Raw genomic sequence first — 14,504 nt, 5'->3', positions numbered from 1 at the left:
TGAAGCTGAACTTAGGAGAGAATATGTTTTGTCATTAGTTGTCCTAAAATTTATAGTTCCCTTCTTCTTCACTTGTAACACTCTGCTTCTGCCAGTCTTTGATAAGTCTCAATAGCTGTGCAGCTTAAAAACAAGTCCTAACTAACTGTCATTTGTGCTCTGTGCCCTCATAGCCATAGACAATTTAATTCATAAAGCATCTTTTTAAAGTGCTGTTAAGTGACAGTTATGAAATGTTGAGTTATCATGTGTGGGGACCAAAGCAAATTGCATGTTTGATTTAATTGAGTGAGTGCTGAAAAGGCTGAAATCATGTGTGGAGCTCTTTCCAAGACAAGACAGGTTTTGTTCATGTCAGGGTTGTTCCTGAAGTAGTGTCTTAAGTAGGTCTGCAAGAACTTATGTTTAACAAGTTGCTAAAACAAAGTAATTCAAAAGGCTGTGCAAGTTTCATGTATTCCCTTCATGCAGGTATATGAAGGTTTGGTGAAATGTGTATTTTAGAAAATCAAGAGCAAATGCATGCTTGTACTTAGTGAAGATTTATAGTATAAAATATATTGATTATCGAATGTAATGCTCTTAAACACACTAATTTTTGTATTAAATTGAGGTGCAAAGTTAAAGAACACAGCAGCCTCTTCTGTAGGTTTTGTTTAAGAGCCATTGTACCCTAAGCTTAAACATGAGGTTAATATTCTTTTGTTTGAGTATTGTGATAATTACTAAAATATAGTACATATATAAGTTAATGTAAACTATTCAACCCAAATCGTGGTTAGACCTGGCTTAAAGTCAACAGGTCTCTTTGCTTATTTCTTTTTTGCTACTTTTGTTGAAGGCATCCTGGTCTCAGCAAATGAATGCGAATTACCCTCACCTTCATGTTTCAGATCGTTTGCCCTTGTCAGTGAAGTGCACTGAACCTGAACTTTATTAATAAAACAATCTTGAGAAACTTTCTGCAATTTCATTTTTTTACTTCATGTTTAAATTAGGTCACTGAGCAAGAGGAAGAGGCTATGCTTATGACGGTGCATGGTTAAGTATATTCATTGCTGCAGTGTTCTAGGAATCGTCCTTGTAGCAAAGAGAGCATCACTACAAATGCTTCTTTGATGATGAACAGAGAATTAAACTACTGTATTAGATCAGACTGATCATGCAAACCTCTATTGTTCCACAATTTTGTGGGAGCTGAATATCAAAAGTGAAGTGTTTTGTTCTTTGTTAATAGAAGATGAGGGATGAGAAAAGAGGGGTCTACAGCAAGGAACTTCAACAGGAAAAGTAGTGAGCAGAAACTTTAATGAACTGCTTGCCTTGCCCTAGAAAGTACATGTTATGTTCTTCCTTTCTAGAGCAGCACATCTGAAGTCCTGAACTGTCCAGTGCTATAGGAACATGATGGTTACATCTGCTGTGGGAGACTCCTGTTTGTACTGGTTCAACACAGGTTCCCGAGAATTATTGCTCCAAGATTCATCTGGACTTTTATTTTGCTTAGTTTATGCTGTAGCTATTCTAAGGCTGCTTTTCTCTTGAATTTCTCTGAGGATATATTAGTTTCCAACTGTCTATCTTGGATTCCTTGTTCTTTCTTCAAGTTCAAATATTTATCAGGAAGCTGAACGACTCAAAGGGACACTTCAGCCCAAAGCACTCTGCAGAAATCCGTGAGTGATGATACATGTCTTGTAACTTCTTCAGGAGGCGATGAGGAAAATGAGTCCTCACTGAGGGCGCATTGCTCAGGCTGACTGCCAGCAAATGATAAATCTTGGAAGCGTGTGACACATAAAACACTAATGAAATGACAGCAACCTTATTAACTGTGCTGTTGTAAATAGCTATGCCATTTGAGCTGCTTGAGGGAGAAGTCAGGAGGAATGCCAGGAAACAGTGATTTGTTGCAGAAGTAGAGGATGGGCAGGTAGTGATGAAAAGAAATGAAGGCATTTCCTAGCACAAAAATGATTTAAGAGAATAGTCTAGACAACAAACAGTAGCACCTGCAAGACAGAAAATGTTTTAAATATGAAGATTTTTGATGACATGTATGCACAAAAGGAATAATTTGCTGATTTTCTACCTACTGATAAAGGGGTTTTTCACTGCTGGTGTCTGGGATCAAAAGACTCTTCCTTTGAGCTCAGGTTTTTGAAGAGGCAAATCTAAAAGAACTTCATTTTCCAGTCCCCTGCTGTTTTCCACCAGGAGATAGGCTAGTATGACCAGTACGTTTTTAATTGCTTTGGTTTTGTTATTGAAACTCAGTTAGCATCAAATGCATTTATCTAATAGATAAATTACTTGTAATTGTAGAGATGCTCCTTTTCCTCTTGTGCTGGCAAGGCTAACATGTGTTTCCTTAGTATTTAGGACTGTGAATCTCTGATTTTTTGAGACTGCTTGTTTTTTCTGAAATCTATTCTGATCATTTCATGAGAATGGTCAAATTCTTGTGCATGAGGAATACAGTTGTGTACTGAATCCTTGATTATCTAACTAAATGGTGTTTCCCAGAAAGCTAACTTTTCGGATGTACTGTGTGTATTTACTGCATGTTTGGTTACTTCATAGTGGTGTTGTAATTACAGTGCAGCTGTATTTCTTATAATGATGGAAGAGCTTAATTGAAAAATAGCAGCCTCCCCTGTGTCTGTCTCTCTGATTCATATGTTCCAGTAATCTCCTTTATAACTACTAATGTCTCTGAAGGACTTGATGCAATGCACTGAGCACAACCTGCAGTGTGCGTGCAGTTCTGTTTCTTGCTGCCTGTGCTTCTTATTTTCCAGTGTCCATGTGTGTACGTAATATGAAGGTTCTGGCTGAGAAGGAATGTAACTAAGAGCTATTTTCATGTTTAGTCAAAGCATGGCTCCTTTCACTTCTGTCTGCAGACCTCCACTTGGAGAGATTCCAGAGACAATATGAAAGCTCCGTGTAGCTTGTTGAAAGCGGTATGATTGATGAAACTGCCCAGAGGCATTAAACAGGAATGCTGATGCATTGGCACAGGCTCCTAGAAGTATGTGAAAGTTAAGCAATTCAGTTCCACTGTTTGAAATAACTTTCTGCTTTCTTCCTTTCTACGTTGAATGTTTTCCTTGTCAATCCTAATTACATCCTGGTTTTCTTTATTTTATTTATGTCCCTCTGATAATGTCGTTGTGCCAGTTCAGTAAAAAGGAATGACAAAAATAGCACAAAACAAAAACTGGTGAGGAGGTTTCAGGACGCAGTAGAAAACTATATTAGCATAATGTTTAATTATATATATTAAAACTTGGTTTTACTGTTGGAACATTACGTGTTATGAACAAAAATACTGTGTTTTAAACTTAAAAACCAGGATCAACTCTGAACCTGTAATTGATAGTGGGAAGGAAAAGGCAGCATGGTTAAATGGCCTGTTCGGGGAGGCTGTGTTCTTCATCTCTGATGTAATTTAAGTAAATATTTTGGTGGTAGTTGCTGTAAATAATTCAATGGGAATCTGTATTCATGAAGTTTACAAGCCTATGCTGCTGGCTCAAGGTACTCATCTAATTTGCATCATTTTTCAGGTCTGTTCTGGTGACTCTACCATGCCTGTGCTCATGTGAATTGCCCGTTAATTGGAACGTTTATCAACACAGCTAGGAAGGAATTAACTTGTGGCAGGAAGTAACTTCTAGCGTAAGTGTTTTATCTTCAGTGTTAGTGTCTGCTTATCTTTGTTTCCCCTGTGACTATATTGCTCAGTAGGTTTAATTCTTAGTGCTGTTGAAAGAATAGTAGGAAGTCTGAGATTACCAGGTAGGGTTATATATGCAACTTGGAACTGAACTTGGCATATGTTTTCATGACGATTAATAGGAAATACAAGAAGTTGTGCTGGGATTTCATTGTCTTATGTGTTAATCTATTTGAGTTTTTGGATCCTATGTGCAGTTTCTGTGTGCTGAAAGAAGCACAGGTATAACAGGTTAATTACCTGTTTTCTGTAATTTTTATTAGTACTTTCAAAACCTTAAGGACTGTGAACCTGGGCTTTACTAGTTCAGTGTCTTCTGGTTTGCTTAGTAAAATGTATATAATCCAGTAATTTGTTATTCACCTTCAAAAGTGGGCGAGTACTACTGCCTGGAGTTCAGAAACGATGTCTTTTTTAATTGCTTTGGGAGGCATTTGTTAGCCAAGAAAAGATTAAATTATGCTAATTACTGATGTAATGATCTTTATGCCTATCTGCTGAATTGGGGTATGTGAACAGCCTTCAGATTGATTGTTATTTTGACTAATGCATACCTGTTTTTAACATGTTAACTAGCAGCTATTATCCCACCACTTGTTAGCCTGAAGGGTAATAACGCATGTTTTGGTTTTCATTTGGTTATTTTGAACTTGAAATGGTTTGCTTTGTTTTTTGGTTAGTCTGTGTAATTTTGGGGCTGGTTGTGTAGCTGTGTTTTGGTTCTGTTGATAACAGCTTGAGAAGATCTTGAGGGCTGTAGCTGCTTTTGTGAGGAAAAAACGCAGGTTGAGGTGTCTTAGTTTGCTTATTGTAGGCTTTCTATGATAATGAGACTGGCATTATAGATAGAACACACACATATAAAAAAATATAAACATATGAATATGTATGCATTTTGGAGCTGTATGTTGAATATGTAGCAATGCTGTGGCTTAAACAGGTAAACAGACAGACTGAATTGTTAGATGTTACATTTTCAGTATAATATATTTGGTTATCTGTGAGGTCTTTCTCTTTTGGCAGGTGGAGTAATGCACTTACTATAAGCCAAATTATTTTAGGGTAACACTGCACTGCATCAGGATTTGGCTGATGCTTGTGAGCTCTAAGCCAGAAGATTTAGGAAATAATGTGTACACAGAACTTGCTCTTTTGAGATTAGGAATGACAAGATGGAATGTATGACTATTTATGTGGAAAGAGCTGAAAGGTTATTTCTTTTAACAAAGATTTGGATGACAATTGCTGTTGGGGCCTATTAATTCTGCTTCAAAATTGCACAGTTTGCTTCTTAAAAGTATCCAAGTTTTTCTGTTCTTATTCCTGGATGTAAATGCATCTCAAATGCAGATCCTTAATGTAAACCAGTGTAGCCCTATTTATTCACTTTTTTTGAGATAGTTTGTTATGAATCAACTAAAGTACTGTTTTCTAGTTAGGTATTGGGGATTTTTGGCGAATTGATTCTTATTTGAGCAGCAGGTTACACCCCTTTTATAGCAGACAAAATTTGTGTTTAGAGACAGTTATTAGTAATATGTGGGAGTATAAACGTTTATAAAAGAGAATTTGAAAGAACTGGTTTGTGAAATGCTTGTACGTGAATGTGGAGATGTGTAGAGTGAAATGGATTATGGCATTCTGGTAATGGTTATGACCAGGTATAGGAACCTTAAAAATCTAAAAGCATTACGTAACAAAATGTATGCCTAGATCATCTGCTATGTTTAATTGTGCATTTAGTTGTTGTTCTTATACTAAGGCACCTTCTTCCTTTAGATACTCACTAAAACAATATCACTACTTGACCTTCCCTCATCTTGAAAGAGACCTCTGTCATCTCTAACAGGCTTGTTTATTTATTGTTGTTGTTGTTTTTTTTTTTTTTTGTCTTCTTGTTCTTCAGGGTAAAGCGTAAGTAAATGACAGTCCAGGAAACAACTTCAAGTCTGAATTTAAGATTCCGTGGCAAGTTCATCTGGGAACAAATGTAAGTGAAGACTTGTCGGTGTCTTTTAGGACACAGAATGCACTCCAAATGGTATGTCACTTCATGTTTTTGTGCTTTGTTTGTAGATAAACGTGTAGGTGCAGAAAGACATCTTTTGAAGTAGTCTTTGCAGACACATACACACACAGTGTTATGTTCCTTATGATGTGCTTTTTGAAGGTCATTGTCAAATAGTCAGTATTTAATAATGTATGTATCTGCCAGAGAACTAGACCTGATTATCCTTGATGTGCTTTCCGGATCGATGTTGCCAATTCCCCCGCTGTTCCTCCCATGTGGAATAGAGGGCAGGAGCTGTTCTCAGACTGCATCTTTTTACTTGGCTTATTTTTGGGAGATGTCTTCCAGAAGCTGTGAACTTCTGTAGCAGCCTTGCATTTAAATCAGGCTGCTTGAAAGACCAGAGAGTAAAGGATCAAAGCTGCCGGCACTGCACATTGTAAATTGCTGTTCTCTCATTCTTTCTAAAAAATCTCATCAATTCTATACAGCATCTTGTGGATGAGTGTGAATGCAGCTACAAGTCAGTGTGTTATTCCAAATATTTTCCTTGAACATAGGTATGTTGATTCAACAGGTGCACAAATATGTGAGTATGGGTGAAAATGTGGGAGAAATCAAAGGTTATTGTCAAACTGCTGCACAGACTGTCTCTGCTCTTTTGCTGCTTCTTGGCTGTGCTCTTGCTATCACTGGGAGTGTCACTTTTCCTTTGTAAAGGTCCTGTCATTTCCCACTGAACTTGGGCTTGAATGTCTGTTTTTTATTTATCTGGGCCTGTGGTTTACAAGTCCCATAGAAGGAAGTTGTAGGGGGAGTTCTCTTGAAGTGGTGTTAGGAGTTCTGATGTAGCTTACCACCAATTTTTTAATATTAATGACTCACCTAGCAGTAAACACATCTAAATGTGAGCTAGCTAGTAGAACAGTCGAGGTCTATTGTTCATCATGCATTTGTTATTCTTTAAGATTGAAAAATAACCAAATTGGTATTCTTCAAAAAGTCAACTTCTTTAAGCATTTTATTCCAGCTTTCAGCAAGGATTTCTTGTGTATATATAAACAAATGCAGGAAAAAATATCAGTAGTGATAATGCAGATAGCCTAGGTACAGTTAATTACCTAAGCAATTGATAGCATTTTAGTTATTATGCTACCTCCCAACCAGTTATTCTCACTGTATTGCATCCTAGCTTCATGTTTGTTTTGGAAATTTTTATTTCCTCATAGTGTTTAACTAGTAATAGTTGCTTTTTGTGTGTATTGGAAGGCTTTGTTTGTATTAATGCTCTTTCACTTGAGAACTATCAAATGACTGTGCAGAAAGTAGTGATAGACTGTTAAGGAATACTTAAACATGCATTCCGTTCCCCTTTTCATACTTGCTTCTGTGCGTGCTTCGCACAATGTCCACATCAAAACCTGTATTAAGAAGGTAATATGTAAAATGTTAGTGAAGAGATGACATGAATTCTCTACACTGCATTGGTCTTTCTTTTTCTGCGTATATGCAGCTGAATGATGTAGAATCTGTTGTATTAAAATACTGTTTGGTTTTGAAAATATGCTGCTAAGGCCAATCAGTCTTAAATACTTAGTACAAATGAATCTGAACAATTTCCCCTGTTTCTGGGAAATTAACTCTAATTACCTTTAAGAGAAATTCACTTCCTGTTCTCAGGCTATTAATCCCACATCAGCAAGAGTTTCCTTAGTTTGGGGGCACTTAAATGAGTAAACCAAGAACAGTCTGTCATGTTTCCTCCTTTTCTGGTTACACTGTATGCCCGTACTTCTAATATTTAGTATTTCTTTTCTGATTTAGTAGCTAAAGGAAAAGAAAATTCTAAGCATTACAGTAGAACAGTGTTGGAATTTTTTTAGTGGTTAAATAAAGGATGTTTTTGAAGCATGTTGAGGTAGATTCTGCTGGTTACCAGAAACTTGATTTATTTATTGCATACTTGCTCATCTACAGATGTGAGTGGGTTGAGGTTTATTCTCTAATGCCAATTTTCAGTAGGCTGTGAACTATTTCTTACTTGGAAATTTCCAGGACTGAGTATTGTGATGGAAACATTAGTGAGAGGCCAAGAACAGAATGCTTATGCGAGCACGCAACAAGAAAGACATTTAAGTGGGAGGGATGCTGGGGTGTTTATGTTCTTCATCTGTGCAGTGGGACAGTAAATGCTTGACGTTAGGTTATAAGAGAATCAAGCAGGAGTACTTTGGGTTATCGTTTGGAGTAGATGACAATATTGAATGACTGATATGAGGGACTACTATGATTTTTGACCTACTCTAAACAGAAGGCTAGAAGAGACTGATGTACTTAAGTATGTTTCTCAGAGCTTAGCTTGAAATTGACTCTAAGACCAATAAAACGTTGTGGATCTGGTTGCTGTTAGTTTCTAAATTATGCAGGGACCACATTAAAGAAAACAAACAATTAAGTTTGCTAGGAAGTTTCTGTTGTGACAGGGTGAGTCAGACTAATGCATTCTGTTTTCATGTTTGCTGAGTGCCACCTGTGTATCTACTTTTGCTATTGAGAAGTGGCTACTGCTGATAATTTTGTTTCTTGAAGTATGTCACTTTACTATGTGGTAGCAAGCTTATATGTGAAAATAGTGACTTGTCAACATGATTTATGGCCTATTTGTTTCTGGTCCTCATAGAGAGACCTGAGCTGGCTGATATAAGCCAAGAGTTGCCACAGTATCTTCAAGTTTAAATGCATGGTATGCAGTTTGTGATAATGTTTTTTTTTTTGTTGTTTTTTTTTTTTTAATTCAAGCATTCAGTGTCTGAAGCTGATGAACAGTAACAAGATGACAAAGGTATTAATAATAAACTAAGTTATGTTTTCAATTTCCTTAAATTGAATTTTTGTCTGTACTCTGCTGACTTGAGTAAAACAAATGTAGTTTCTTGTGCAGTGACCACAGGAGCACTATTAATAGTGTCGCTTCTTAAAATAATGCGTTACTTCTGTCTTACTGTGGCTCCCCTTAAGTGTTTGTGACTAGATTGTGGCTGTTGTAAGGAAAAGGCTTGGTGTGTTTTCTGTTCATTCAGTCTCAGTCTGTTGTTGATATTGGTAAAGGAGAAAAATAGTTCATGTTTTTCTTATTTGCTTATTCATCTGGTCTTGATGGAAAAAGCCAAAGCAGGGCAGGACTGCCTTTTCCTCTAAGCTCTACTTGTATTGCTTTCCTTAAGTTTCTCAGTTTTTTCCCCTCCCCGGCAGCAAAGGAAACATCACTCTGTTCTTACTGTTGCTTCTTGAGCATGATGAAAATGGAAAGCAGTCTGCCTTCAGTAAGGCCATCTGTATATAAAGGGTTTTCAGCTGGGGGTACTAGAGAGTGTGAGGTGATCTGAGGATTTTGTGTAATAAGATCTGCCACACAGTAAATACCATATGAAATGGCACTTAAATTGAAACACAGCCAAGATTTACTGAGGACCAAAATCAATGAGATGTATCGAGGCACCTTAGTGCCAAAGGAGACTGCTCTTCATGTTCAGGGTATTTCTCAGATGGCAGCGTGCTATTTTTCTTCTGCAGAGGAGGACTTGTGTGAATTTGCTTGTACCCTGTCAAGCAAAAGTAATCAAACATGTTTGGTCTGGGAGATGAATGCTGTGGCAAGGAAAGTGTTGGCTCAAATGTGTAAGATGAATTTATTCAACTTCAATAGAAATTGCAGAGAAAAAGGAGTAAATGTAACTTGTAGAGACAGCTTGGATGTGAGTAGATAAGGCAATTATTATTTTTAATGCTGAAGATTCAATTTAATACTGTTGAAACACTCTACTTGTGTGTGCACTTTTAAGACTAGGTGGTACATATAGTGAAATTGCTGTATGTTGCTTTGATTTTTTTTATTTTTTAAAACAGCTTTTTGTTACACAAATAGCTGTGTAATATCAAAACCCAATCTCGGCTTATTCTGTTTGGGGATGGAGTATTGTAACAGTGGTTTTAGTGACTTTATTGAATATAAGGCTTTGCATACATGCTGTATGATCACAAGTTCCCGTGATCATTTAGAATTGTGGCTGCCCCGATTTACCTCTGTAAGACATCTTATAAAATGCATTATTTTTTGGTTCAGTTAGATCCTAGATGACTTGCTTCCTACACTGGTTTTCCAGTGAAGTTTCCCAGTGGGCTTTCTGATTTACATAGTAAAGACGAGTCTGTGTGTAAGTATGACAGAAAAAACTCGTTAAGTAAAATTAAACTGGATGTGAACTGCTCAACATTATACAGGTAAGAGATTTTGTGCTAGGAACAAAAGAGTTAAAGTTGGGAAATATTTTAGTTGTCTGATTTTTTTATTTTTATTTTATTTTTTTGTAGTTGTTAAGAGCTGAGTATGGAACTGGCTTGGAGATGAACTTGTTGCATCTGCAGGGTTGCTTTGTATTAATAGTGTGTATTTGTTGGTAACAAAATTTTTATAGGAATATTTTTCTTCCAGGAAGTCACTTGAGGATGGCTGAACTTTTTTTGCCTTGATAAGGTTAAATCCAAAATTTAACTTTTTTTTTTAATGTATTTGGGGCTCTTGTTTTACCCTCCTGATCTAAGGTTGCATCTCTGCAATTTGCTTTAGAATGTTTAAATGCACATAAAGGCATTTCTTGGACCTGTTCCAGTATGACCACAATGTATTATGTGTCTTTTAGAGCTCGTTACCATTAATCCTAAAAAAGAGAAGGACTGTGAAAGTGTCTATTTGAAGTTAATCTGTCGTTAAACATTATTAATAGAACTCATATGTTAATATATACTGGTTTTGTTGCCTTAAAATTATATTAAAATGGCATTCTAGCAGCCATATCCCTCTCTACAGTTTTGTTGAGGTTGTTTGGTTATTTTGGAAGTAGATTCTAGTTTATCACTTTGTGTTGTCTTGAATACAGTTTTCCAATTTTTGTTGCTGGTCTACTATGCGATTTAAATTCATGCCTGGAAATATTAATCTTAATGTTATAACTAGATAGTATGGCATGGCATTTTATGTTTGAGTGATTAATTTTGGATGAGGCTATGAGTAGATGAAGATATTTCTCAATGGAATTAGACTGACTTTTATTAAAGGTAGTCTTCATACTCTTCCATTGGAAGCATAGCTGTCTAGAAATAGGGAGAGTGAAGAAAGGGTGTGAAACAGAGATGGGTTACTTTATTTTGTTTAATTCTGATTTTAATTTCTCTTAGTTATAGAGGAGTTGTGTTAACTTCTTGCAGGATGGGTGTAGAACTGATTTTTAAGTGAATGGGCGAATATGCTCAAAAATGCTCAAAAGAATCTATTCTTTAAAAAATTACTTGGTTAAATTTAAGGTGTAATCTGTACTCATTTTCTCTGTAGAAATAGTCAAATGTTTCCTTTGTTTAACTAAATAAAAGGCCTAGTGTTGTAGTAGATTTTGAATTAAAATGAGAAATGCCATGCTGTTGGCTTTATTTATCAGGTGACGGTTCATTTTTGATGTTTCAGTATGGTTTTTAAATACTGTAAAAGTCAAACTGTGCTTGGGTCATAAAATAGTGCCTAGCCTAACAGCCTCAGCCAAGGACTAGAGTGTAAATCATTCAAGATGGGAAGCTAAAGCTTGGTTCTGATGAGTGGAGCCCACTGTGGCAGGTGAAAATGTGCTTCTGAATGCTAAGAAAGCAATAGGAATGACAAATGAAGGCAAAAATCAATAAATTACAGTAGAAATCATATAAAATGCCCTTGAGTAAAAAGTCTGTGCATCTCTAATGGAGTGCAACTTAGTATTAATGCTAACTATATTTATGCTTTGAGATAAATTAGTAGGAAGTCAGTGAGTCATGACTGAGACTTGCTGAGTTCTATAGCATGCTACTTAAAGTGGTCTGTTCTCTGCATTAGAAAACTGAGTTCATAGAGGGTACTAAACTGCAAAATTTCAGTGTGTAAGGCTGATATCAACATCTGAATGAACAGCTGTAATTCGTACTTCTACCTTTATTTTTACTTAAGCTGACTGAACTGCACTTGTGGATACAGCCAGGGTGTCAGGGTGTCTATTAGCTTTCATACTGTTTACCGGATGGATGCTTGGAGCTGTTTTGGCAAAGAAACAGGTCTGCTGTTACGTTTAAATGGCCACTGATGGGTTTGCCATGGTACAGCACTTAGACAACAAGAAATAAAGCTTACATCAGGGTTCTGTGTTCTGAAGCGTTTTCTATTCAGGAAATTCATTTCGGAGATTGAAGTTTAACCTTTTCTTTTGCTTTCTATCTACTTTTGAATGATCATCCAAAAGCCATCTAAACTATGTGACAATTGGCCGGCAGTGTGTTTTCTGGATGATATTGTTATAGTTGTGTCCACCTGTTGTCTGAAGGTTTTTGAGCAATCAGATAAGCAAGTTTTTTCGCTTTTGACTATGATAACTGCCTACTAATTTTTTAACTCAGGTGAACATTAAGAACTAATCAAATGAATCGAGTTAGTGTATGTTTCCATAAGGTCGTTACACCTCGGGCTTTTTTTTCTTGTTTCTTTTTTTTTTAGTCTTATCCTGCTTATTGTTTGTTGCTTTTGGCTTTTGTGAAGGTCTTAACTTGAGTAATATAAATTAGTGGCCCATTGGTAGGAGGAAGCACTTGCGTTGAATACAAAGGATGTACTTGCTGAGCACTTACAAGAGTAAATTCCTGTGTTACCTTAAAGAAAACGAACCAATTGTTTTAACAGCCCAGGTTGCTTTAAACCTGAGAGTGTTTTACAATTGTCAACCTGTATAAGATATGAAACGTTACAAGATTGCCACTATTAACGCTACAAGTTGTATTTTACCTCCTGCTTATTTGGAAGGATGCTGGAGTTTACGCTCACTTTGAATCATTTTAGGGTAAATATGTTTTCTATCTATGCTATTTATGAACCGTTTAACTGGTGTTAACTGTTCTGGTGACACTTTAATAGTGCTAGCGAAATTGTGTTGTAACAATCCCATTCTGAGGACCCATTTAGAGAGCCGCTTCTGCTAATTGCAGAGATGATTTAACAAGCTGCCAGATGCCTTTTCTGCTGCGAGATTGTCTGACGCTCTTTGTGCCAATAGTGGATGTGCCCCAAATCTAACCTTTGCAAGTTTAAAGGAAGAATTATTAAACCAGTATTCCATCTTCCTGTGAAAGTAATGTTGCTAGACTTCATATTGCTTTCACAGCTTTCTGTTATGTTGCTTAGCAATTTACATAAGTAGTTAGAAACGGCAGAAGCTTGCAGGCTCAACACTCATTTTGCCATGAGTTGTGTTCATTTATTTTGCATGGAAGGAAGTTACAAGTTAGGAATGTGAGCCATAGTTACAATTATGATTGGAACAGAAAATCCAGGTGTTTCACTCTGAGTTAATTCCTGCAAATTTAGTTTTTATCCCAGATTTTCTCTGTTAGAACTATGTGGGCAGGTATGATTGGAGAAGCTCTGTGATGCAATTTCATATGTATTTATATCTTTATTTTCTGTATCAATAATCCTCTAAAAAAAGGGGCAGGTTTTTAAAGTAATTCAGATCAGCACAAAGTTAAACTCGTGTCAGTGTAATTGCTTACAAGCTCCTGTTGGGCTTTACAAGTCAGCTCTTGACTTCAAGATTTAAAGCTATCCGATTACTTGATTAGACAATTCTTGAAGCTAGTTTGAGTGTTGGTGGGCATTGCTCTAACAGAAACAGTTTCAGCTACCTGGTAAGATTAGGCTTCCTCAGATGTTACTGAAATGTCATGTTATATTCTTGAAGAAACAACACGCCTTGCTTAAGTTGCAGCTGACATCCTCAGTCTTGCATTCAGCTTTGGAACTTGAGTAAGATTGAGATAAAGCGATCCACAAATCCAACCCTTGTAACCTTCATCAACAACTTTATATTGCAGCAGCTGAGATAATCATAACGTGATACAGAACTTGGGTGAAAGGTTGTTTTTGTTGCAGTTTTGACTTATTGCCTTGGATGTATTAATTATTTCTTATGAGACCGTGTGCAGCCCAGCAGCAGTCTGGTGGTGCCATTAGTACAGATCAGGGAACAGTGGAGCTTTGTGTGTGTGCTGACAGGTTGAGTAAAATGGGTGCACAGGAGCACAGGAGGATAATCATATCTGAAGCTTGTGGACAGATGTGTTGTCTGCCATGCTGTGAAGTAAAACACATGCACAAGGTAAAACAAAGGTTTATTTTATATCATGTTATCCTGCTCATGTTTACTGCAGAATGAAGAAGAAAATGGCTATGCTGTTCTCTGTAGCTCAGGCAATGGCTTTCTTCCATTTTCTTGGGTTGACTGGGACAGTTTAAATGTGGGATATGCTTTTATGTGAAAATGTTGATAGAACACATATCAAATGGCTCTTAGGAGTGGTGTTGATCCCAGTATCTTGGTGAAACATTTTATAGGTTGTCTGCAAAAATGGCATACTTGATGTGTCTATTTCTGCTGCTTGTGGGATTTGTTCTGGCTTATGCTCTGTGAAAGGATTTCATGGTTTGGGCTTCCTAGACAATACGAGGCACTGGGGCGTGGGGTGGAGGAAGAGTAAGTGTTGTTACTGATGCTAGACAATTATGTACAAGTTGCTGGGGAATAGATGATGGCAGCAATCCACAGCCTGGTTTATGTCTGTTGATTACTTAAGAACAGCTTTGGAATTTCCTGGTATGTTATGTTAGCAAATGCTCTGTGCTTGGTT

The 14,504-nt window shown here is 36.8% G+C and overlaps 1 long non-coding RNA gene across 1 annotated transcript in view; it reads left to right on the top strand.

Moving 5' to 3' along the window:
- LOC140255120 (uncharacterized) overlaps positions 1-14,504 on the top strand; it is a 96,005-nt gene that overhangs the window by 11,751 nt on the left and 69,750 nt on the right. The window contains exons 2-3 of the long non-coding RNA XR_011904392.1: positions 3,573-3,684; positions 5,649-5,783. This is a non-coding gene — a long non-coding RNA (uncharacterized lncRNA). The remainder of the gene's footprint in view (positions 1-3,572; positions 3,685-5,648; positions 5,784-14,504) is intronic.

This window comes from Excalfactoria chinensis, chromosome 7 (assembly GCF_039878825.1).
Source record: "Excalfactoria chinensis isolate bCotChi1 chromosome 7, bCotChi1.hap2, whole genome shotgun sequence".
Classification (NCBI taxonomy): domain Eukaryota; kingdom Metazoa; phylum Chordata; class Aves; order Galliformes; family Phasianidae; genus Excalfactoria; species Excalfactoria chinensis.
Note: the sequence above shows the minus strand (reverse complement) of the source record. Positions and strands in the feature narration are given on the sequence as shown.